We start from the raw sequence: 27,018 nt of genomic DNA, 5'->3' as shown, positions 1-27,018 counted from the left end.
CTCCCCCTCTCCCCCTTCCTTCTACCCTCCCCCACCTTTGTGAGCATGCTGCCTGTGCCTAGGTTGTATTGCCTCCCTTTTCCCCCCTTCCCCATGTGATGATGCTGTCTAGGCCGAGACAGTGTTCTTTACTCTATGCCTTCCCCACTCACACCTTTGAATAAAGCCACGTGAACTCTGCCATCATCAAGTCTCCTGCCTATTCATTAAAGTGATTTTATGGATATGAGCCCCCCAGAATTTCACTCCACACAATATGATATCTTAATTTGCCAAATATTGTGACCCTTTTCTCTATCCTAATCACTACTGACCTTTCTTAGCATTTGAACTTCTCAATTTCTATTGTACATACCACATTTTTTTAGTCTCCCAGGTTTGAATTCTTGATATTATCTTCAACTCTTCACTCTGACTCATCTTACATATCCAGTCAGTTGCCAAATCCTTTCATTTCTGCCTATATAAAACTTCTCATATAACACTCCATTTTTAATACTCCAGCAGCTATGTCAATTCAAATTCTCATTTCCTCTCACCTGGTCCATAGGATCACCTGAATGGTCTCCATGCCTTGTCTTTCTTTCAATACATCTTCCATTTAAGGTGATTTTCCTTAAACACAGATCTGATCTAGTCACTCTTCCACTCATTAAACTCCAATGACTTGCTACTGTCTAGAGGATAAAATATAATTTCTTCTGACTTTAAAGGCATTCATAAACAAACTCTAGATTACCTAGCTGAACTGGCTGTCTTGTTTTTCTTTTTCTATAAGTGATATCATATTTTCCAAATCTGAGCCTTTGAAATGGCTGTACCCAGGCCTGGAATGTATTAAATTTTCTACTCTCCCTGGTAGAATTAGCTCAAGAAGGATAAGTTCTTCAAGGCTTAGCTCAGATAACATTTTATACATAAAGTCTTTTCCACTTGGTGTTCATTTTAAATTTACTCTATACATATGTATTTACATGTTTTCTCCTTGAGAGCTTGGATGGTTTTGTACCTAGCCCAGTGCCTGACATCACATAGAAGTCACTTAATTGTCTTTGATATGTTGTTTTGAGGTGATATCCACATAAACAAAATCTGTCACCATAGTGCAAAGATCACTGGATTTAGATCTAATATGATCTAGGTCCAAATCAAGTATCAGATACTAGCTGTGTGATTTAGACAAGTCATTTCTTAAATTCTTTTAGGCAGTTTTCTTATGCATAGAGACAATAGTAATGCCTACCTCATAGGTTTGTTATTATCATTAAATGAGAAAATGTATGTAAAGCACTTTTCCAATGCTCAAGTGCTACATAAATCTAAGTTGTTATTATTATTAATTTGAGTACTTTGAGAATTCTATACTTCATTCCATTTTTTCATCACACTGTGGAGAATTTATAGGAAAAAAGTAAGTAGTGGTGAAATGAATTTATACATGAGTTAATATGATAAAATTGTACTCATAAAAATTCTAGCATCATTTGCCTCCACCAGAATTGTAAAGGCTTGGATCAAAGTCCAGGAGGGGCTTGGTTCTCCATTTTATATGATAATCATGTGTTTTGATTACCACTAGAAAAAGATTGGAACTTTATAGATTCAGTATTAAACTTTCCCTATGAATTTCAGTGTGGTTAAATTGGTCAATCTAATGAGTCACTGACACTAATAAAATCACATGTTTGTTAGTAGTCCTATCTGTTATTTCTGTTTCTCTGGGGTGGATTGGGGGGCTAATTTGAGGTGCATGAAATCATCAGATCCTGTATGTTATGTTAAGCCTTTGAAATGGAATTTCTGATAATCAGGGTTTTCCAGCCTATATAGCAGAAACAGGGTTATCCTTTCCTGATCACTTTAGCTGGTAATTTCTTCTCAAATTAATTTGTACTTACTGTATATTTTGTATTTATTTATATACTTTCCCACCTTCAACAAACAATTATTTTCTTGAGGGCAGAGATTGTTTTGCAGGTGTCTTTGTACTCTCAGCACTTAATCATATCACTTGGCACATAGTAGGTATTTAATAAATCTAACTGAATTGGTTGTTTCTTCATTTTTACTCCTTAAAGCCTTAAATATATTTGGTACATTTTGCCACAGGGCTGTCACAGAACCCTTCTTTTTTATTGAAAAATTTAATTTAATTAATTAATTTAGAATATTTTTCCATGGTTACATGATTCACATTCTTCTCCTCCCTGCCCAGTACCAACATGCAATTCCACTGAGTTTTACATGTATCATTGATCAAGACCTATTTTCATGTTATTAATATTTGCATTAGGGTGATCGTTTAGAGTCTATATATCCAATCATATCACTATTGGCTCATGTAATCAAGCATCTGTTTTTCTCCTGTGTTTCTATTGCCACAGTTCTTCCACTGAAGGTGGATAGTGTTCTTTCTTATAAGTCCCTAAAATTATCCTGGATTATTGCATTGCTGCTGGTAGAGAAGTCCATTACATTCGATTGTACGACAATGTGTCCATCTCTGTGTATAATTAGTTCTCCTGGTTCTCACAGAACCCTTCTAATCACTTTGCATTCTTGGAGAGAAAGCATTTGGGATTGCATTTGTTTTTGAATGGCAAGACTCTGAGTGATGAGAAATTATATTGCCAAAATTTTCCAGGTTGAATGGGATGACCTTTCTCTCTCACCTTGAAATTTACTCAGTAGAGAGCATGGTGCTTCTTTATCAAAATACCACTATGCATGAAAGCTAGCTTTACCTGGCAAGAGTGAGACAGATCTGCCTTTGTTTCCTTGCTGCTTGACCCCTTCCACCTCCTAATTATCACTTCTTCATAAAGACATCATGTATGTTAATGTGTAGGCAATGTATATTTGATTATTCATTTTTAAAAGCTTTTACCTTTTTTTAGATTATGTTGTCACAATTTTCAATAATCATTTTCTGATATTTTTTGATCTTTGTTCTCTTCCTCCCTCTGACCCCATCTCCCTTCCCAAAAACGACAGGCAAATATGATATAGGTTGTACACATATTATCATACAATAGATATTTCCATGTTCATCATATTGTGAAAGAAAGCAAATATAGCTTATGCTAAAGAAATGTTCATAGAGGAAATAGAGTGAAGAATGACATGTTTCCTTCTGCATTTGGTCTCCTACAATTCTTTCTGTAGAAGTGGATAGCCTTTTTTGTCATGAGTCCCTTGGAGTTGTACTGGATCCTTGCATTGCTGATAATAGTTAAATCATTCACAGTTCATCATTATACATTATTACTGTTACCGTGTACAGTGTTCTTCTGGTTCTGCTCATTTCACTTAGCAGCTCTTCATATAAGTCCATTTTTTTTTTGTGTGTGTTCTTGTTGTTTGTCATTTCTTATGGCACAATAGTATTTCATTACAATCATATACCACAACTTGTTCAGTCATTCCCTAATTGATGGCATCTCTTCATTTTCAGTTCTTTGCCAACTCGGAAAGAGCTGCTCTAAAAAATTTTTGTACTAGTAGGTTTCCCCCCCTATCTTTGATCTCTTTGGGATACTAGTGGTATTTCTGGGTCAAAAGGTATGCATAGCTTGATGAAACTTTGGACATGGTTCCAAATTGCTTTCCAGAATGGTTGCATTATTTCATAATACCAGCAATAGTGTATAGGTGTCCCAATTTTTCTGCATCCCCTCCAACATTATTTTACTTTTTTTGTGCTGTTGGCCATTCTGAGCTCTGGGAGGTTACCTCAGAGTTGTTTTAATTTGCATTTCTCTAATTCATAGTGATTTGGAACATTTTTCATATGATTAAAGACAGTTTTAATTTCTTCATCTGCAAATTGCCTGATCATACCCTTTCACTACTTATCCTTTTGGGGAGTGCTTTGAATCTTTGTAAATTTGCCTCAGTTTTCTATATATTTGAGAAATAAAGTCTTTGTCAGAGATGATTTAAATTTTTTCCCAATTTCTTGTTTCCCTTCTAATCTTGGTTATAGTGACACTTTTTGGGCAACATTTTTTAGATTTAATTTTAAATTTAATGTAATCAAAGTTATTTATTTTACATCTCAAAATGTTTCTCTGTCTTATTTGGACATAACTTCTTCCCTTATCCATAGAGCTGAGTATTAAACTATTTAATGCTTCTCCAATTTGTTTATAGTTTTACCCTTTACTTCCAAATCATGTGTACATTTTGATTTTACCTTGTTATATAGCAGTGATGGTGAACCTTTTAAGGATAACATGCTCTGCCCCACCTCTGAGTGCCAGATATACCCCACCCATCTTTACCCCACAGTGGGGAGGGAGAAAGAGCTCCCATTGGACCTCCCATTGGGTCACTGGATGGAGGGACAGGTGAAGTGAAGAATGTCCTCAGCAAATGTGGAGGGGAACAGCTCTGCCCAGGTCCCTCTCCCTTTCTAGTAATGAACTCTGGTGAGGAGGTGCAGTACATGCTCACAGAGAGAGCTCTGTGTGCCATTTTTGATACCTGTGCCACTTTCCCTGGTATATAGTATGACATGGTTCTGATAAGGAAGAAAGGGAGAGAATTCTGCAAAGCCTAGGGCTCTCATGGCAGAGGTCAGGTAAACTCAACACACACACACACACACACACACACACACACACACACACACACACACACACACACACACACCAGGCATTGTGGTAGGGGTTTTGGGATACAGAGACAAAAGGGAAACATCATTCACACACATACTCAAATTGTTGCTAATTTCCTAGTTTACTAAGTTCTTTCTAGTGATCCATCAGTCAACATGAACTTTTTAAATGCTAATCAAATATGCCAGGCCTGAGGAAACAAATGAAAAAAGCAAAAATAGTCCCTGTCATAAGACTAGTTTATTTTTCTTCTATTCATCAGTTTCTTTGATGATCTATTTTACTGATCTTTGAGGTTCCTTGTTACATATTGCATACTGTTCATACCTACCATATATTTATTATTTGATCCCTATTCAATATTTTTAGTGATTTTCCTTGGAGATGGTTGTATTCTATGATTTATTGCCACAGAGCAGCACTCAGAGAATGTTAGTTTTAAAAATAAAACCCTTCCCCTTTTACCTTGGAGGTAGTCAGCTTTACTGGGGAGGTCTGCCATGTTTGAGCTACAACACATTATTTGCAGAAATGATCACCCTTCAGTTGATAAGTAAAATGATGGTTCTTAGATCCATGTAGTTTTCCTTTCTCTGATCTTTTGGAGAGTTCTTATTATTAGGATTTTTAATAAAACTTCATCATATCACTTTTGCGTCTCCGAGCCAAAATGTAGATCTTGGGTATCTGGATGGAATTGTGATGTATTTACTTACTCCTTTGGTACTAATTATAATTATTAGTATTAAAAACACTAACATCTTGTTAGGTTACTCCATATGCTATAAAAACAATAGCAATAAAGATTAATTTTATCTTTAGAGATAGTTTCAATGTACTATTCAAAATAGCAGAGATAACTTGTGAGGAACATAAACTTAGGATTTAAATATTCATCTTTTCAGATGGAAAAAATAAGAGGTTGAAGAAGGGTCAGTTGATTAGCTATTTGGTTTCCCAGGAAAAGCCAGTTTTATTCTCTCTCATCAGCTATTTTTTAGTGAATGTAGTGGTGAGCAAGATATGACTTCTTCCACTTTGTATATATTGTCTTCATTCAAAGTATATTTCGTTTTTATTGCAGGTGCTGTTATTCTGTACACCTTTCCCACTTCTCTTTACTTCTTCCACTGGGTTAGAAACTTATCCTTTGGCTCAGAAGCTGAGATAAGACTTCATCTCCTGATTTCATTATGTTTAATAACTTTGTCCCCTCTTTGGGAAGTCATTAAAAACAGCTGTCCAAATATGAATGAATCTGGGCCTATTTGAACATGGGGTACAAATATGGGGCTTTTGTTTTTTTTCAGAATCTTTGGTCATCAAAGGAGGTTTTTTAGTTTTCCAAAGACAATTTAGTATGTTGTCTCTTACAATTTTATTCAACTCTAGGCCCAACTTTTGCATTTATTCTCTTTCTCTCCTACATCTCTGACATTTGCCCATCTAAATGCATATTGTAATTTGTGTGAAAGACATTCTTTGTCCATTTCATCTTTCTCATGTGAATAGTCAGCATTTATTAATTTGAGTAATTACAGATGTCTTCCAGGAGATTTGTCAATATTCTGATTTTTTTATACAATTAACAAAAATCAAAGCACTTGGTTGATTTCACATTTCAAAGGATATTCTTCTTTAAATTGACCTATGCATTGAATCTCTTCTGGCATAATGGTAAACACCTTTGTTGAACATATACTTTCTTGTTTTATGTGTTATCTTATCAGAGGTTCATTGAATAGGGATATTTCTGTTGTATCTTTCAAGTAATCTTGAATGATTTTAATTTATACAGGGGAAACAAAACTGTCAAAAAGAGCCTCTGACAGTATTTTGTTTATCAGATTAAATGATTTTCATAATCAACAAACGAACACAATGGAATCTTATATTCTTTACCCCCCTCTTTTTTCTTTGGATAGCTGTGCAATAGTAAAGATGTGATCCATATAAAGTAATTTCATTGGAGTGGAGGTGGAATCAGAAAAGGCCTCAGATGGGAGCTGGCTCTTGCCTAGCATACAGAATACTAGAGAAACTAAGAAGCATTGTAGGGAATTTTTGGCATAGGGCATAGCCTGTGCATAATGCTGGAATCAGAAGAGGGAGTATCAAGTATGGGGATTGTCAAATGGGTCAGTTTTCTGCAGTGTAAATAAATGAGGAAGAATATAGTAAATTCAGTCAAAGAAAATAGACCCAGAAAGGTGAAGGTAAGGGGGAAAAGACATTTCTGGTGATGGCATGTACAGTGTAAAGCAGGAATTACAGAATCATGAATTTGAAAACTGAGAGGGATCTCAACAGATATCAGCACATATATAAAAGAATTATTTCCATTTTAATGTAACTGACAAGTTATATTCAGCCTTTTTTTGAACTCCTTGAAGTTTGGCAGGGCAAGCTTCTGAGATCTCTCTTCCCCTTCTCTTCTTTGTTGTTCAGTTGTTTCAGGCATGTCTAACCTTTTGTGACCCCATTTTAGGTTTTCTTGACCACTCAAAAGGTTTGCCATTTACTTTTCTGGCTTATTTTACAGATGAGGAAATTGAGGCAAATAGTTAAGTGGCTTAATTAAGTAGGATCACATACCTTGTGTCTGAGGTCAGATTTGAACTTGGACCTTCCCAACTCCAGATCTAGTGCTCAATCCACTATGGTACCCGATACTGATTAACTCTTAGACAGATCCTAATGTTAGGAAGGTTTTTCCCCCTCAGTTATATGAAACCTAAACTGGCTACTTTCCAGCTTGTACCCATTGCTCATGGTTCTTTCCTGGCTTGGCCAAACAACAGGAGATTAATTCTTCCTCCAGGTGATAGCCCTTTAAGTACTTGGATATCTATCATATTCTCACTGAGCCTTCACTTCTCCAGGTTAAACATGCCCAATTTATTCAACCAATACTTTATGATCTGGTCTCATGTCTTCACTATTGTCAAAAAAGGAAGCAAGGCTAGTCTGATGTATCCTGTTCTTGATGAAACCATATTGTTTTGTAATCTCCGCTTCTTTTCTCTATTATTGTCATTCATCTCTTTACTGATCTGTTATAGACTTTTCTTTTTTTATTTGAGGAGTTACCCTTCAGTTTTATTCATTTTTTTTTTACATTACACACATTTATAGAATGTTTCTACTTTGTGTGTGGTCTCTTGTGATGAAATAAAAGTAAACCTAATTTGTTGTTCAGTTGTTTTCTAGTCATGTCAGAAAAACAGAAAAGGCATATTCTTTAATGTAACAAAATGGAAAAACTATGAAACATATATTGCATTTTAATGACTTTTAAGGAGAATTATGTTGTTTTATATTTACTAAGATAAAATAATTTAAAAAAGAAACACAATTTAAAGATCTTTTCTTTCCATCTGTTTGTTGTTAAACAATAACTTGTGTTTAGTACTAGTTCTTTTGTTTTTAGCTTACATTACATTCAAGTGAACCTTAGTGAAAATATTGAATTACGAGAATTTTATTTTCAAAAGACTCACTTTAAACAGATAAGTTGTCTTATTACCATTCCTAAATGCTAAAGAAAAAAGAACATAGCAAAAATAGTTGCTTAAAGTTCCAAAAGAGTACATTTTATTCATTAATAAGGTATTACATTCATTCTAAAATTAAAATGTTTTTAAGTTGCAATTAAGTTTTAAGTGAAGTTAAGTTTTGTGAAGTTGATACATATTTTGTTAAATATGTAGAATAACTCTACCTAAGAGTTACAAATGGGCCTAATTTATGTGGAATACTGATATTGGTGGCCTCTCTCTTTTCAAAGAATACAGAGCTATTCTAGTTATAGTATTCTTGAAGTGTTTCCTATTTACCATCCTTTTGCCCACTTCTAATTAATTCCTACCTTCAGGATTACTGCTATAACTATTATTATTACTCTTTCTTTCCACTCTCCATCCTTTACCTCCTCAAAGTTTAAGAGCATGGCACTAAATTTTGGTGAAATTGAATATGTACATTTATTAAAGATGTTAAATTTTAAAAAATGGGCACTCAAGCCTAGCAACTCAACTGGGTCTTGTAGAATGAAGCTGTCTTAGTTATTTACAGTTGTAATTTGCTGTCATTTGCCATATGGTCTCTGATTAATTCTGCAAGGACTGTCAGCTTCAGATAATTTAATTTGGTATACTTTATAGGGACATTTATTATGAAAATGACAAATTTAGATGAATAACTGAAAATTATGACTAATAATCAATTTATTTACTTTGTTTTATTTCTAGAGAAAAAACTAAAGCTGAAGCAAAGGATAGAAAAGTATTAGAAATTTTACACGCCAAAGATACTAGGATAAAGGAGTTGGAAAAGGTTAGTATTCATATTTGAAGCATATTAAATATTATTGTAATTGTAATCCTTCAACCTTTTTGCTGCCCTCCATTCTTGCCTCTCCAGCTGTCTTTCTGACAGCTCAAACTAGATATCTACTAGACATCTTAAACTCAACACATATAAAAGAGAACTTATTATCATTTTTCTGTCTAAACTCTCTACCTTTCCCATCTTCCTTATTACTTTAAAGGACAGTACATCTAATCTTTCAGGCTTACAATCTAGGAGTCACCCTGATTCCTCATTATCTCTCACTCCCCATGTCTAATCTATTGCCTGTTGATTTCACTCTTGCAACATCTCTTAAATATGTTCTCTTTTCTACTAACAGTGCTACCATACTGGTACATGCCTTCATCCTATCACTTTTGGATTATTGCAGTAGCCTGGAGGGTCTGTCTGCCATAAGAGCCCCCTCTTACCTTTTCAGTCTTCTTATGCCTTACTTTCTGTCAGATACTCTGATCTAGTGACATTGGTCTTTTGGCTATTCCATGAAGAAACTTCATTTCTTGGCTTTGGATTTTTTACTCTTTCTATCTTCCCTGGCTTTCTTTAAGATCCAGTAAAGACTCACATCCTACAGGGAGTCATTTCTTTTTTTAAATTTTATTTAATTAGTTAATTTAGAATATTTTCCCATGGTTACAAAATTCATGTTCTTTCCTTCTCTTCCCCTCAACCCCCTCCTGTTGCTGACATGGTTTTCCTTTCTTTCTTTTCTATTCCTCCCTCACTACTCTAATTTCCTCTTAGAAAATTGAATATTGTATATATCTATAGTTAGAAGTGCGTTTAGGACTACAAGATGATTATGTTAAATGATCAATGGGGAGACTAGTCTCCCAATGATCATTCAGGGGGGATTGTGAATCTTAAAATTTCTCAGACTCTTCCTTACACCATTTGGTTAAGGCTATTCCCCATTTTAAACAATGGAGTTACTTAGTCAGGCATGTATTTGAGAACTTTAAAATTACCCCACCCATACTTAGGAATTCCTTAGGGGAAGATAAAATTGTAAGCTCCTTAATGAACAATGAAAAGTACTCAACCCATACTGAAAGTAAGCAAGAACCCTTAAGCTAGCTCTATTTTTAGATCTAATACAAAAGGCTGCTAAGTATCTATGAAGATCAAATTAATCAGGTAACTTGCAAAGGACAAGATTAGTCTACTCAGGTGTGAATTACTCAAAAGTTTTAGTCTACTCAGGTGTGAATTAAGAATGGTCAGTCCTTTGGAAAATGTCTACTGTTATTGGTAGAGATAAAAACTTAGGGGAGGTGACATAGGAGAAAATTCTCTTTAAAAGGAGGTCAAAAGGCCTCTGAAAATTAATTCAGCTCTGGTAGCTGAGTTGAAACTTGGACTAGTTGGAGTAGCTGGGTCTCTCTGAACACTAGAATCTTGCTTGGGGCAAATCTTGTGGTGAGTGGATTAAAGACTGACTGGTCTCTCTTAAAGCTCAGGCCAATGGCCTAGGCCCTTTTCCCATTATTTCCTCTTACTCTCTCTCCCCCTTTCCTTAATTCCTTATTTGTATTAATTAAAATATCCATAAAAACCCAGCTGACTTGGGTATTTCATACCACTTTATTTTTAATATAAAATCAAGACACAAAAAATTATCTTTACCAGTGTGGCCAAAACCTTACAGTTTGGCTATTTACACATTTTTGCGGTCACAGTTTAAGGCAACCACTCTTTTGTCTGTAACACTGGCAACCACATAATTTCATATAATCATTGTCCAAGCATTAAATTTAACCTTTACGTTACCCATCTAATCTTGGTTTTATTGGTTTTGTTTGCACAAAACTTTTACATTTAATATAATCAAAATGATTCATTTTATATTTTGTAATGTTCGCTAACTCGTTTGGTCATAAGTTATTCCCTTATCCATAGATCTGAAAAATAAACTATTTTATGTTGTCCTAATTTATTTATAATGTCACCATTTCTGTCTAAATAATTTATCCATTTTGACCTTATCTTGGTATAGGGTGTCAGATAATGATCTATACCTAATCTTGGCCAATTTGTTTTATAATTTTCCAGCAGTTTTTGTCACACAGTTTTTCAGTTCTTATCTCAAATGTTGGGAACTTTGGATTGATCATACACCAAATCGATGAGGTAATTTACCCCTTCTCTATTCCATTTATCTACCATTTGGTTTCTTATCCAATACCAGATTGTTTTGATATTGAAAGCTTTAGAGTTCAGCATAAGATCTGGTACTGCTAGGCTGCCATCCTTCATATTTTATTTTCATCAGTTCCCTTGATACTTTTGACTTTATGTTCTTCCAGATGAATTCTGTTGTTATTTTTCTACTTTTACAGTAGAGTTTTTTGGTAGTTTGATTGGTATGACACAGAATAAATAAATTAATTTAGGTAGGAATGCCATTTTTATTATATTAGCTTGTCCTAACCATGAGCAATTAATGTTTTTCCAGTTTTTCCAGTTGTTTAGATTGATCTTCATGTGAAAAGTGTTTTGTAATTGTGTTCATATAATTTGTGTGTTTGTCTTGGCAAATAGATTCCCAAATATTTTCTATCATCTAAAGTGACTTAAAATGGAATTTCTCTTTCTAACTCTTGTTGCTATACTTTGTTGGAAATTTGTAGAAATGCTGATGATTTTTGTGGGTTTATTTTGCAACCTGCAACTTTGCTAAAGTTATTGATTATTTCAATTGATTTTTAGTTGATTTTCTAGGATTTTCTAAGTATACCATCATATCATCCCCAAAGAGTGATAGTTTAGTTTCCTCTTTGCCTACTCTAACTCTTTAAATTTTTTTCCTTTTCTTATTACTAAAGCTAACATTTCTAGTCCAATATTGAATAATAGTGGTGATAGTGGGTATTCTTGTTTGACTCCTGATATTGGGAAGGCTAACTTACTCTCATTGCAGATGATACTTGTATTTAGATAGATACTACTTATTATTTTAAGGACAGACCTTTTTATTCCAATGCTTTCTAGTGTTTTTGATGGAAATGGGTGTTGATGCATATATTGAGATAATCATGTGATTTGTTAGTTTGGTTATTTATATGGTTAAATATGCCTAGTTTTCCTGATATTAAACTAGACTCATAAAAATGCCAAGTGGTCATTATGACTAATTCTTATGATATATTGCTTTAGTCTTTTTACTAGTTTTTTAAAAAGATTTTTCATCAATATTCATTAAGGAAATTGGCCTATAAATTTCTTTCTCTGTTTTTTTTTGTCTTTCTGGATTAGATAGTAGCACTGTTTAGATGAGAACTTTAGATACTCCACCCCACTTAGTATAACAAAAATCAGGAAATTGTGAACTTTAGATTACCCTACTTAGTCTAACAAAATCAGGAGTGTCTACACCCATATTTAAGGATTAAGTATCTAGGAGGATGGCCTATGACAGACATGTGCTAGCAAATGACAAATCAGAAACAACTTGACAGACCCCTGGGCTGTCCTAAGTCAAGCCTAAGATATCATTGGTACATGTGAGACGCAGCAAAATGATGTAAAACTGTCTATATATTTTGTGTCACTTCCTCTCTTCGGGCTCTTTTTGAGTGGAGAGGTGGCTGGCGGCAGCTTGGTGAGCGTACGGCATCTTGGTGTGGCAGCCGCTATTGTCCAGGTTTAGCAGTGAGTTTTCCTTGATATCATACTGGAGGAAACCTAGTAACCTAGTTTGGTGAGGAGTCTTCTCTGAGATCTCTCGTAATTTTTAGGCTGATTCTTTTTCTTCTACCTTTCCAATACTATTCACTTAGAAGCCTCTAATCTTCTTCAGAAACCTTGTGGTGGAAGATCTTGAACTCCCCCTGGCAAAGGCCAGGTGGGAGAAATCCTATATCCTTTCCCTCTGTCTTCTCCTTGATTTCTTCTCTATATATTGATTAAACCACCATATATTTACCAACTGACTTGGGTATTTTTATTTGGGATATCCCCTGGCAACCAAAATTAAATTTAGATTAGGTCATGTACCTAAATTATCCTAGCACCATATTTGTGGCATAAAATGAATTTGCTAGGACTCCTTCTTTGATGTTAACTTGAATTTCTAGTTCTGCATTTCTTTCTCTGGATGTGGATAGCATTCTTTCTTCTAAGTTCCTCTGGATTGTCCTGGGTCATTACATTACATAGAAAAGTCCATTACATTTGATTGTGCCATAACGTATTCGTCTCTATGTACAATGTTTTCATGGTTCTGCTCCTTTCTCTATGCATCAGTTCCTTAAGGTCATTCCAGTTCACAAGAAATCCCTCCATTTCTTTATTCATTTTAGCACAATAATATTCCATCACCAACAAATACCACAATTTATTTTGCCATTCCCCAATCGATGGACACCCAATCATATTGTAATTTTCTGACACCACAAAGATTGCAACTATGAATATTTTTATAGAAGTCTTTTTCCTTATTATCTCTTTGCATTACAAACCCAGCAGTGGTATGTCTGAGTAAGCATTCATTTCAAACCTTTTTGTTTATAGTTCCAAATTGTCCTCCAAAATGGTTGGACCAATTCACCACTCCACCAGCAGTGTATTACTATCCCAATTTTGCCACATCCTCTCCAAAATTTATCACTTTCTTTTGCTGTCATATTGGCCAACGTTAGGTGTGAGGTGGTATCTCAGAGTTGTTTTAATTTGCATTTCTCTAATCAGCAGGGATTTAGAAAACTTTTTCATGTGCTTATTGATACTTTTGATTTTATCCTGTGAAAACTACCTATTCATGTCCCTTGCCTATTTATCAATTGGGGAATGGCTTGATTTTTTTAGATTTGACTTCGTTCCTTATATATTGGGAAATTAAACCTTTGTCAGAGAGTTTTATTATAAAAATGTTCCCCCAGTTTGTTGCTTTCATTCAATTTTGGTTGCATTGGTTTTGTTTGTATAAAACCTTTTAATTTAATATAATCAGTCATTCAGTTTACATTTTGTAGTAAGTATTCTTTGTCTATTGCTTGGCCTTAAATTCCTTCTTTTCCCACAGATCTGACAGGTATCCTTATCTATGCTCGCCTAATTTATTTATGATTTGGCAGATTGATTATTAAATATTTTATATTATCTTGAGCGATTTTAAATGGAGTTTCTCTTTCTAACTCCTGCTACTGAGTTTTGTTGGAAATATATAGAAATGCTGATGATTTATATGGGTTTATTTTGTTCCCTGCAACTTTACTAAAATTTTAAATTATTTCCACTAGCCTTTTAGTTGATTTTCTGGAGTTCTTTAAGTATACCGTCATATCATCTGCACAGAGGTATAGTTTAGACTCCTCACTGCCCACTTTAATCCTTTCAGTTTTTTTTCTCTAATTGCTATTGCTAGCATTCCTAGTACAATATTAAATAGTAGTGGGGATGATGAGCATCCCTTCTTCACCCTTGATCTTATTGGTAAGGCTTCTAACTTGTCCCCATTGCAGATGATACTTGCTGATGGTTTTAAATATATATCGTTTATTATTTTCAAGAATGACCCTTCTATTCCTATGATTTCTAGTGTTTTCAATAGGAATGAGTGTTGTATTTTGTCAATGGCTTTTCATGCATCTATTGAGTTAATCATGTGATTTCTATTGCTTTGGTTGTTGATATGGTAAATTATGTAGATGGTTTTCCCAATATTAAAACATCCTTGCATTCCTGGTATAAATTCCACCCGATTAAAGTGAATAATCTTTGTGATCCTTGTGATACTTGCTGGAGTCTTTTTGCTAGTATTCTGTTTAGGATTTTTGCATCTGTGTTCATTAATTAGATTGTTCTGTAGTTTTCTTTTTCTATTTTTGGTCTTCCTGACTTTGGAATCAGTACCATATTCGTGTCATAATAGGAATTTGGTAAAACTTTTTCTTTACTTCTTTTGTCAAATAATTTGTATTGTATTTAAATTAGTTGTTCTTTAAATGTTTGATAGAATTCACTTATGAATCCATCTGGAATTTGGGATTTTTTTCTTAGGAAGTTCCTTGATGGCTTGTTCAGTTTCTTTTTCTCAGATGGGATTATTTAAGAATTCTATTCCCTCTTTTGTGAATCTGGGTAATTTATATTTTTGTGACTATTCACCCATTTCACCTAGATTGTCATATTTATTGCTGTATACTTGAGCAATGTATTTCTTAATAATTCCCTTAATCTCCTGTTCATTGGAGGTGAGATTGCCCCCTTTAATCTTTGATACTGTTAATTTGATTTTCTTCTTTTTTATTAGATTAACTAGTATTTCATGCATTTTATTTGTTTTTTTTCAATGTACAAGATCCTAGTCTTATTTATTAGTTCAATAATTCTTTAACTTTCAATTTTATTATTTTTTCCTTTAATTTTTAGGATTTCCAATTTGCTTTTAATGTGGGGATTTTTAATTTGTTCTTTCCCCTGAGTACTGCTTTGAATGTAGCTCATAGGTTCTGATGAGATGTCTCCTTACTGTCATTCTGTTCAGTGAAATCAGTAATTGTTTCTATGATTTCTTTTTTGACCCACCTGTTTTGAGGAATTAGATTATTTAATTTCCAGATAACTTTAAATTTCTCTTTCCATGAACCCTTTTAAATTATAATTTTTACCATATTATGGTTTGAAAAAGTGGAATTCATTATTTCTGCTTTTTTGCATTTATTTGTAATATTTCCTGGTTTGATTATTGATATGGTCAATTATGTGGATGGTTTTCCTAATATTAAAACAATTCTTGCATTCTTGGTATAAATCCCATCTGGTCATAGGGAATAACCCTTGTGATAACTTGCTATAGTCTTTTTGGTAGTATTTATTTAAGATTTGTGCATTTAAGTTCATTAATGAGATTGGTCTGTCTTTTTTTCCCCTATTTTTGGTCTTCCTGGCTTGAGAATCACTACCATATATGTGTCATAAAAAGAATTTGGTAAGCCTTCCTTGCTTATTTTGTCAAATGGTTTGTAAAGTATTGGAATTAGTTGTTCTTTAAATATTTGATAGAATTCACTTGCGAATCCATTTGGTCCTGGGAATTTTTTCTTAGAGAGTTCTTTGATGGCTTAAATTTATTTTTTCATATATGGGATTTTTTAAGTGTTTTATTTTTTTGTTAAGCTGGGCAATTTATATTTTTATAAATATCACAAAGTTCACCTAGGTTGTCATATTGATTGTCATATAATTGTGCAGAATAGCTCTTACTAATTGCCATAATTTATTCTTCAGTAGAGGTAAGATTTCCCTTTTCATTCATGATACTGTTAATTTGATTCTTTTCTTTTTTAAATTAGATTAAACAATACTTTATTTTTTCAAAATATTAACTCAATCTTATTTATAGTTCAATAGATCATTTACTTTAAATTTTATTCATTTCTCTTTTGATTTTTAGAATTTCCAATTTGGTCTTCATCAGAAGATTTTTAATTTATTCTTTTTTTTAAGTGGCATGCCCAATTCTTTGATCTTCTCTTTCTCTGTTTTGTTTATATAGGTACTCAGGGATATAAATTTCCCTCTGACTACTGCTTTGGTTGTATCCCATACATTTTGATATGTTGTCTCCTCATTGCCACTTGCAATTAATTTTTAATTTGCCTCTCCATGAATCCTTACTAATTTAATTCCTATTACATTATGATCTCAAAAAGTTGCATTTATTATTTCTGCTTTTCTGCATATGTTTTTGATATTTTTATATCCTAGTATGTGGTCAATCTTTGTATATACCATGTGTTACTGAAATGAAGGTATATTCCTTTTTTATCCCTATTCACTTTCTCCAGATATCTATTAACTCTAATTTTTGATTCAATTTTTATTTTTTTATTTTCATTCGATTTATCTAAATGATATAGGGGATGTTTGAGGTCCCACACTAGTATAGTTTTACTATTTATTTCTACCTTAATGCTCTAATAGTTTCTCCTTTAAAAATCTGGATGCCATAGTATTTTGTGCATATATGTTGAGTATTGATATTTCTTCATTATTTATACTGCCTTTTATCAGGATGAAATTACCTTCCTCATCTCTTTTAACAAGATCTGTTTTTACTTTAGCGTTATCAGAGATCATGATTGCTCCTCCTGTATTTTTCTCATTTTGATGCCCAATAAATTCTGGTTCAATCTCTTACCTTTGCTCTCTGTATTTGCCATCCTCATGTGTGTTTATTGTAAACAACATATGTTGGGATTTTGGTTTTTAATCCACTCTGCTAGCCGTTTCCCTTTTATGGGTGAGTTTATCCCATTCTCATTCAGTGTTGTAATTGCCCTCTTTTTATTCCCCATCATTTTGGTTTTTACTTTTAATCTTGCCATTTATTCTTTCTTTCCTTCCACATCAATATTTTGTTTTTAGTACTCTGTACCCCTTTCCTCCCTTATTCTACTCCCCTTCCCAGCACCTCCCTTCTTATTCCCTTCCTACTTCTCTTTAGGGTTCTTTTATTCACCCCTTGAACTTTTCCCTCCCTTATATTACTGCCTTCCCCATACCCCTCTTCCTTATTCCCCTTCTCTTCTTCTAAAGAGTAATATAGGCTTCTATACCACAATAAAACTAGCTGTTTTTCCCCTTTCTGAAGTGATTCAACTGAGAGTAAGATTTCAGAATTATCTGTTACCACCCTCATCTTCCCTTTCTTCTAATAGAATTCTTCCCCCCCCCTCCACCCCCGGTGTGCCTCTTTATGTGGTACAATTTACCTCATTTTGAGTCTTCTTTTGCATTTCTCTTAATACAATACTCCTTTTCCCCCCAGTCTTTTTATATGTCATCCTCAACATCCTATACCCTCTGCCTATTTATATTTCTTCTATCTGCTATGATAATGATAACAATTTTAAAGAGTTACACAGGGGGGCATTTGTCTTAGGTCAATGACTTTAGGCAGTGCCTTGCATTTTTTCTGTAAATCCTTGGTGGGGTGGGCATCTGAGAAAGGGACAAAAAAACAGATACTAGCAGAAGATGTCCCCCTCCTGCCATGACGGTATCTAAGATCTGTAGGAAATCATCCATCCAGGTTGAATATAGTCTTGTCAGGAGAGGGAGGATGCCTATTGTCTCAAATTATTTGATCCATGAGCCTGATTGCCAATTCTGGAAGAAGACAGTAAGGCATAAGGGAAAAGAGACCCAAAAGAGGTATACAATGGCAGTCAGAGCTTGAGATGGTAGCTTGGGTCCAGACAAAGAAGATAAAGGCAAAAAAAGCTTATAGAGGATGTTGACACATGAAGTTGGCTCCTTAGAGAATCTCCTTAGTGAATCCCATGGATGTTGCCACCAGGATCAAAACCCTAATCACTTCACTCTATATTATGGCTTCATAAACTCCTTCCTCTAGCATTCAAGATCCTCCAAAAGGCAGAGGTGGAGTCAAGATGGTGGCATAGAGGCAGCAAAACTTCAGACCTCTGAAAACCCTTCCTTACCAATTACAAACTAAATGCTCCTAGGGGACTGAAAATCAAACCTAACAACAGGACAGAGCCAAAGAACCCTCCTGCTGGACTCAACTTAAAAGGTACACTCCCTAAAATCCTGAATTCAAGAACACTAGGGTTTAAGGGAAAGGAAGAAGGAAGGTCCCAGGATCCCTCCCCCACCTAGAATGCTGAGCCTCCAGCAGTAGCTGGAACCTCTGGGCAGACAGGGGTGCTGGTCTGGAGGGACCAAAGGTGGTCTGGAGGAAAATGTGGGCAAAGCTGTTCCAGGCTCAGAACATCAAACACAGGTGGTGGGGAAACAGTTGGAGAAGAAGCACAGAGCAGGTAGCCTAGTTGCAGCAGTAGAGACACTCCATATTGCCCCTCCCCCCAAGATTTTGGCCTCAGGGCACATCCAGCTCTGAAAATCAGTGGGCCTTAATCTCATCAAAGCCTTCAGAGGGCAGAGAAGCTCAAGCTCAAATACCCCTCCCCCCACAGACTGCACTGAGAGATTTGCTGACTAAGCTCCAAGAATGAAGGCTGACAGAAAAGCCCTAAAATCAGAGATCCAACACAAAATGAGAGAAGCAAAAGCACAGGCAACTATAGGAAGTAAAGAAGGGAGTAAATATGAGCAAACAACAGCAAAATAAAAAAGAGATTACAATCGACAGCTTCTATCCAGGCAATGAACAAAGAAGGATGAAGGAACAGCAAGCAAAAAAATCAGAAACTCCAGAAAATTGGATACAGATGTTGGAAGAACTCAAAATAAAATGCAAAACACAATTAAGAGAGGCTGAATACAACTGGGAAAAGAACTTAAAAAGCAAGATAAGTCATCTGGAAACAGAAAACAGTGTCTTGAAAGCCAAAATTAATCAGCTTGAAAATGAGGCAAAGGAGATGAAATATCAGAAGGAGAAGGATGACCAAAAAGCCAGAGATGAAATCCAGTCTTAAAAACCAGAATAAAAACTAGAATCAAGTGACTTCACAAGGCAATAGGACACTATAAAACAAAATCAAAAGAATGAAAAAAAATTTAGAAAAATATGAAGTACCTCATTCACAAAACAGAAGATTTAGAAAATCCCAGGAGATTTAGAAAGTCCCAGGAGAGACAACTTAAGAGTCATTGGTCTACCAGAAGACCATGACAAAAGAAAAAGCCTAGACATCATCCTACAGAAAATTATTTAAGAAAACTTCCCCAATATTCTAGAACAGGAGGGAAAAGTGGAGATAGAAAGAATCTACAGGTCTCCTCCTGTACTTAATCCCAAACTGACAACACACAGGAATGTTATAGTCAAATTCAAGAACTATCAGACCAAGGAAAAAATATTACAAGCTGCTAAGAAGAAGCCATTCAGACACCAAGGAACTACAGTGAGGATAACACATGATCTGGCTGCATCTACACTGAAGGACTGAAAGATATGGAATATGCTATTCTAGAAAGCAAAGGAACTAAGTCTACAACCAGGAATCAAGTACCCAGCAAAACTGACTATATTCTTACAAGGGAAAGTATGCTCATTTAACAAAAGAGAAGAATTCTGAACATTTGTAAAAAAAAAGAACAGACCTGAACAGAAAATTTGATGCCCAAATATAGAACTCAAGAGAATCATCAAAAGGTAATTAAGAAAGAGGGAAAAAAGAAAAACAAAAGAAAAAAACATTTTTTATAAGAGACCCAATTAGTTAAAATGATATGTATCCCTATGAGAAAAGAGGTCATTGGTAACTCTTAAAAATTGTTGTTATCACCTGTGTAGCTAGAAGAATTACACTTAGAGGGAACAGTGACAAACTGTATAGGAAGAAATGCCAAGACATAAATATGCATATAGATATATGTATGCATAAATACATATATATGTGCATATATATGCAATTAGAGCTAAAAAAGAGGTTAATACTAAAAGAAATGGGAAAAGAAACAAAATGGGATGAATTTATATGTCACAAAGAAGCACATGGCGGGGGGAGGGGGAGAGAACATCAATACACTGGAAGGATAAAGAGGTTGGAGATAGGCAATACTCAATTTTTACATGCATTGAAATTGACTCAAAGAGGGAAGAACAATCCAATCTATAGGGGCAGAGAATTGATTTGAGCCCTATAGGGAAGTAGAAGGGTAACAAATGGACTGGTGGTGAGGGAAGCAGTACAAGGGATGGAAAGGTTGGGGGGGTAGTTTTAAAAGACTTTAAAGAAAATAAGAGGGGAATAAGAAGGGAGGGGGGTAGAATGGGAAATAAAACAAGGGTGGGAATTAGGGGGACTGATTAACAGCAAAACATTGGTGTAGAAGGAAACAGTGAAAGAAGAAAAGGCAGGACTAGGAGTGGAAATAAAAATGCTGCAAAATACAAAACTGGTAATCATAACTCTGAATGTGAATGGAATGAACTCATACATAAAATGCAAGCAAATAGCAGAGTGAATTAGAAACCAAAACCCTACCATATGTTGTCTACAAGAAACATACATAAGGAAGGTAGACATACATAGGGTAAAAGTAAGAGGATGGAGCCAAATCTATTGTGCATCAACTGATAAAAAGAAGGCAGGAGTCACAATCATGATATCTGACAAACCCAAAGTAAAAATATATCTAGTCAAAAGAGATAGGTAAGGTAATTACATCCTGATAAAAGGCAGTATAAACAATGAGGAAATATCAGTACTCAACATGTATGCACCAAATGGCATAGCATCCAAGTGGAGCTCTAGGATGCAATAAGATAGAAAAAACAAAACTAGTGGGAGACCTGAACCTTCCTCTATCAGAACTAAATAAATCAAACCAAAAAAATAGATAAGAAAGATGTAAGAGAAGTGAATGAAATCTTAGAAAAATTAGTAGATATGTGGAGAAAAATAAATAGGGATCAAAAAGAAATACACCTTCTTTTCAGTAACACATGGTTCATTCACAAAGATCGACCATGTACTAGTGCATAAAAACATTGCAAACAAGTGCAAAAGAACAGAAATAATAAATGCAACCTTCTCAGATAACAATGTAATGAAAATAATAATTAGTTATGGTACATGGAGAGGCAAATCAAAAATTAATGGGAAATTAAAAATACGACTCTCCAAAATCGGTTAAAGAACAAATCATAGAAACAATTAATAATTTAATTCAATGGCTGGCTGAAATGGGCTTTTTGGAGAGGCAAGAGAATTATTCACATGTTTTTATTTTGGATAGATAATTACATTTTTATACTATTATTTCCTTTTTATTCCTTTAATTCAATGATTATTAATACATTTATAAAATATAAAAAACAAAAAAAAAGAGTTACACATATAATTTTTCTATATAGGAATATAATTAATTCCATCCGATTGAAACCCTTAAATTTTTTTCTTTCTTATTAACATTTTTATGTTTCTTTTGAATTTTGTATTTGGACATCATATTTTCTGTTTAATTCTGGTATTTTCTTCAGAAATACTTGGAAATATTTTGTTTTATTAAATGTCCATACTTTTCCCTCAAAACATATAATCAGTTTTGATGGGTAGGACATTCTTGGTTGTAGATCCAGTTCTCTTACCTCCCTTAATAGAATATTAAAAGCCTTGTAGTCCTTTAGTATAGAAGCTGCCAGATGCTGTGTAATCCTGACTGGGGCTCCATTGTCTCTGATTTCTTTCTTTCTGGCCTCTTGCACTATTTTCTCGTAGTCCTGGAAGCTCTTGTACTTGGCTATCACATTCCTGGGAGTTGTTATTTTGCAATTTATTTTAGGAGGTGACCTCACGATTCTCTGAATTTCTATCCCCCCCAAGAATATTAGGACAGTTTTGTTGGATAATTTATTGTAATATGATGTCTATAGTTTTTTTAAGGGGGTCTTGATTTTCAGGTAGTCCAGTAATTCTCAAATTGTCTCTCTTGGATCTATTTTCCAGGTCTGTTATTTTTTTCAATGAGAAATTCCATGTTTTCTTTTTCTTTTTATTCTCTTGAATTTGTTTTATTGTTTCTTGATGTCTCATGAAATCATTAGCTTGTTCTTGCCCAATTCCAGTCTTTAAAGACTGATTTTCATACATTATCTTTTGTTTCTCCTTTTCCAATTGGTCTCTTACTTTTCATGCTCCTCTTTTTATCATTTGACTTCTTTGCCTATTCTTCTAGCAGGTCACTTCTGGTTTTTATTCTACTTATTATTTCATGTGATATTTGTGTCTCTCTTTCCTTTTGACCAATTTTGCCTTTTGTGCTGATTGTCTTTTTTTATTACTTCCATTTCTTTTTTACTTTTCTTCCCATTTTTCTTCTGTCTTCTTTGGTTGTTGAACTCCTTTTTGAGTTACTCCAGAGCTTATGACTACTTTCCATTTTTTTGAGAGTTTGCATGTGTTTTCTTGTTTTGCACCCTCTCCTCTTTCTTCTATTTTTTACTTTTTTTTCTCCATAGAAATTTTCCAGAGTCAAGAGCTTTTTTTTTTGCTATTATTTACTCATTTTCCCACTTGAGGACTAGGAGTCTTCTAAGTTTTTTGTTATTTCTATCATTTTGTCATGAGGCTTTTGTAAGAATTTAACATTTATATTTCTATGCTAATATGAGAATTATATACTGATATTGTGGGTGCCAATTTAAAGATGTTATAACTTAAGTCAAAAATGACTTTTAGTAGTTTTATTTACAAAGAGGTAGAAAGAATGAAAATGGAAAAATGTAACTAAAGAGACAAATTTAAACAAGCCTACTAGCCCTTCTCCAGTCAAGTCCCTTAGGGGTTTCCCCACATCAGATAGTGTCATTAGCTAGAGTTCCATCAATGCTGCCTCCTCCAAAGCCAAGGCAGGGATATCATGGAACCAATCTCTCCAGAAGCTAAGAAAGAAAGGCCAGCTACACACCCACCCAAAATGAACTCCAAAGGTGAAGATCAGTTTCCAAGTTCCAAGGCAAACTCCTCCAACACCAAAGTCCAAAGAAGAAAATCCAGGAGAAGTTCTCCAAGAAGCAGTCCAAGAGCCATGGTTGAAGGCCCCTTGGACAAGAAGTTCAGGACTTTTTCCAAGTCCTTTTTCTATGTCACTTCCTGTCACTTCTTCCACTTTACATGAACTAACTGTAGTTTTTCTATTTGCCTAACACTGCCCAGGTGCAAGACAGTAACCTCTGGCGTTGTCACCCACTTTAGTAAGTGACTTGTAAACTCTCTTACTTACAGTCAAGTAGGGGTGTTCAAGTTTTTGATTGATTAATTTAAAAGTTACAGATTGATAGATAAAGAAAGTTTGATTTGATCTTCACAGGTAGATCATATAGATTTGCAAATATTGCCTCATTTCAGGTTCTCAAAAGCCCTATAAAGTAGATAGTATTATAATTACTCTGAAATATAAAGTTACTCTAAAGTTATTATTCTAAAAGTCCTTTGGACAGGACGTTTAGGGTCTTTTATAGTACGTTTTTCACACTTAACTTCCTGTCTCTTCCTCCACTTTACATGAACTAATTGCAGTCTTTTAATTTGCCTAGCACTTCCCTGAGACTGGGTAGTGGCCTCTGAAGTTGTCATCCACTTTAGTAATTGACTTGTAAACTCTCTTACTTAGTGTCAGGTAGAGGTACTTAAGTTTTTGATTGATTAATTTAAAAGTTGCTGTTTGGTAGACAGAAGAAATTTTGATTCACTCTTCACACTATCTTTACTTCCCTGTCAGAGGCCTGAGTGAGCCCAATATTATAGAGCTCTGACTCATACCTCAAGGGTCTGGTATTTCCAGGAGTAGGTGTTCGGTGTGTTTTAATTTCTATAACCCACTTTACAGTTTTTTGTCCTAAGGCTATCTTCATTGCTGCTTCTGTCCTAGAGACCTGAGTAAGGCCAGTGCTATTGAGGTTTGAATCTCACTGCCAGGGCTTAGAAACTCCAGGGGTAGGTTTATGGTGCTTTTTTTTTTTTTGTTAACTTAGCTGCCTCCTACAATCCTGAAGTTGCCAAGGGTCTGTCTCTGTGTCTGATATGGTACCTTGGGAATGGGGGAGTGCGGTGGATGGCCTGTGCTTTGTCTTGTGCAGTACTACCCCCCTTATATTGAGGAAATCTCTCTCTGCCTAGCTTTCATGTTGTGTGTAGGGGGAGAGCCCCCCCTTGCTCATCTTGCTTTGACGTCTGTCTTATTGGGACGTTTTTTAAAGATTGATTTGGAAGGATATTCAGAGCAGTTTCAGAATTTCCCTGCTACTATGCCTCCATACTGGCCTCGCCCCCTTTCAAGTTGTTTTCTGCAGATTCTAGGAGTGGCTCCACCTTTCATTGCTACTAAGCACAAAGAGTGCAGCTATGAATATTCTTGTACATGTGTATTTTTCCTTATTATCTCTTTGGGGTATAATCCCAGCAGTGCTATTGCTGGATCAAAGGGTAGACAGTCTTTTAGTGCCCTTTAGGCATAGTTCCAAATTGCCCTCCAGCATGGTTGGATCAATTCACAACTCCACCAGCAATGCATTACTGTCCTGACTTTGCCACATCCCCTCCAGCATTCATTACTTTCCTTTGCTGTCATGTCAGCCAATCTGCCAGGTGTGAGGTGGTACCTCAGAGTTGTTTTGATTTGCATTTCTCTAATTATAAGAGGTTTAGAACACTATTTTATGTGCTTAATGATAGTTTTGTTTTGTTTTGTTTTTTTATCAGAAAATTGCCTATTCATGTCCATTGCCCATTTATTAATCAGGGAATGGCTTGATTTTTTGTACAATTGATTTAGCCCTTTATATATTTGAGTAAATAGACCTTTGTCCAAGTTTTATGTTATAAAGATTTTTCCAATTTGTTGATTCCTTTCTAATTTTGGTTGCATTGGTTTTGTGTGTACAAAACTTTTTAATTTAATGTAATCAAAATTATTAATTTTACATTTTGTAAATTTTTCTTATTCTTTCTTGGTCTTAAATTCTTTCCTTTCCCAAAGATCTGACAAGTATACTATTTGTTGTTCAACTAATTTACTTATGGTTTCCTTCTTTATATTCAAGTCATTCACCCATTCTGAATTTATCTTGATGTGTGGTGTGGAATGTTGATCTAAACTTAATCTCTCCCATACTGTTTTTCAATTTTCCCAGCAGTTTTCATCAAATAGTGGATTTTTGTCCTAAAACCTAGGATCTTTGTGTTTATCATAGACTATATTGCTGAGGTCACTCACTCCAAGGCTATTCCACTAATTCTTCCTTCTGTTTCTTAGCCAATACCATATTGTTTTGATGCTTTAAGATCTAGTAGTGCTAGACCAGCTTCCTTAAATTTTTTTTTCATTATTTCCCTTGATGTTTTTCCAAATGAACTTTGTTATAGTTTTTTCTAATTCAGTAAAAAAGTTTCTTGGTAGTTTGATAGGTATGGCAATAAATAGATAAATTAAATTAATTTTGGTAGGATTGTCATTTTTATTGTGTTAGCTCATCCAACCCATGAACAATTAATGTTTTTCCAATTGTTTAGATCTTGTTTTAATTGTGTGGAAAGTGTTTAGTTGTATTTGTATAAGTCCTGTGTTTGTCTTGGTAGATAGATTCCTATGTATTTTATATTGTCTCGGGTGATTTTAAATTGAATTTCCCTTTCTAACTCCTGCTGTCTGGATGTGTTGGAAATATATAGAAATGCTAATGATTTATGTGGGTTTATTTTATATCTTGCTACTTTGCTAAAGCTGTTGATTGTTTCCACTAGATTTTTAGTTGATTTTCTAGGATTCTTTAAGTAGACCGTTATATCATCTGTAAAGAGTGTTAACTTGGTCTCCTTATTGCTTATTTTAATAACTTTAATTTCTTTTTCATCTCTAATTGCTCCTGCTAGTGTTTCTAGTACAATGTTAAATAATAGCATTGATAATGGACATCCTTGTTTCACTCCAATTGGGAATGCTTCTAATTTATCCCCATTGCAGATGATGCTTGCTGATGGTTTTAGATATATACTGTTTATTATTTTTACTAAAGGCCCTTTTATTCCTATAATTTCTAGTGATTTCAATAGAAATGAGTGTTGTATTTTGTCAAAGGCTTTTCCTGTATCTGTTGAAATAATCATGTGATTTTTGTTGGTTTGCTTGTTGATATGGTCAATTATGTGAATGATTTTCCTAATATTGAACCATCCTGGCATTCCTGGTATAAATCCAACCTGATCATAATGAATAATCCTCGTGATGACTTGCTGGAGTCTTTATGCTAGTATTATATTTAAGATTTTTGCATCTGTGTTCATTAAGTAAATTGGTCTGTAGTTTTCTTTCTTTGTTTTTGGTCAGCCTAACTTTAGAATCAGTAACACATTTGTGTCATAACAGGAATTTGGTAAAACTCCTTCTTTGCTGATTATGTCATATAATTTGTATAGTATTGGGATTAGTTGGTCTTTGAATGTTTGATAGAATTAACTTGTGAATCCATCTTGTGCTGGGAATTTTTTCTTGGGGAGTTCTTTGCTGGCTTGTTCAATTTCTTTTTCTGAAATGGGATTATTTAAGTATTCTATTTTTTGGTGAATTTCTGCAATTTATATTTTTGCAC

General features: G+C 34.5%; 1 protein-coding gene across 1 annotated transcript in view; it reads left to right on the top strand.

Annotated features, from left to right (window-relative positions):
• CNTLN (centlein) overlaps positions 1-27,018 on the top strand; it is a 512,321-nt gene that overhangs the window by 99,466 nt on the left and 385,837 nt on the right. Inside the window, exons 3-4 of the mRNA XM_016424268.2 lie at positions 8,870-8,954; positions 11,043-11,120. The gene's annotated coding sequence lies outside the window, so the exon portion shown is untranslated. The remainder of the gene's footprint in view (positions 1-8,869; positions 8,955-11,042; positions 11,121-27,018) is intronic.

This window comes from Monodelphis domestica, chromosome 7 (assembly GCF_027887165.1).
Source record: "Monodelphis domestica isolate mMonDom1 chromosome 7, mMonDom1.pri, whole genome shotgun sequence".
Taxonomy (NCBI): domain Eukaryota; kingdom Metazoa; phylum Chordata; class Mammalia; order Didelphimorphia; family Didelphidae; genus Monodelphis; species Monodelphis domestica.
The sequence above is the reverse complement of the archived record's forward strand: the minus strand, read 5'-3'. Positions and strand labels throughout refer to the sequence as shown.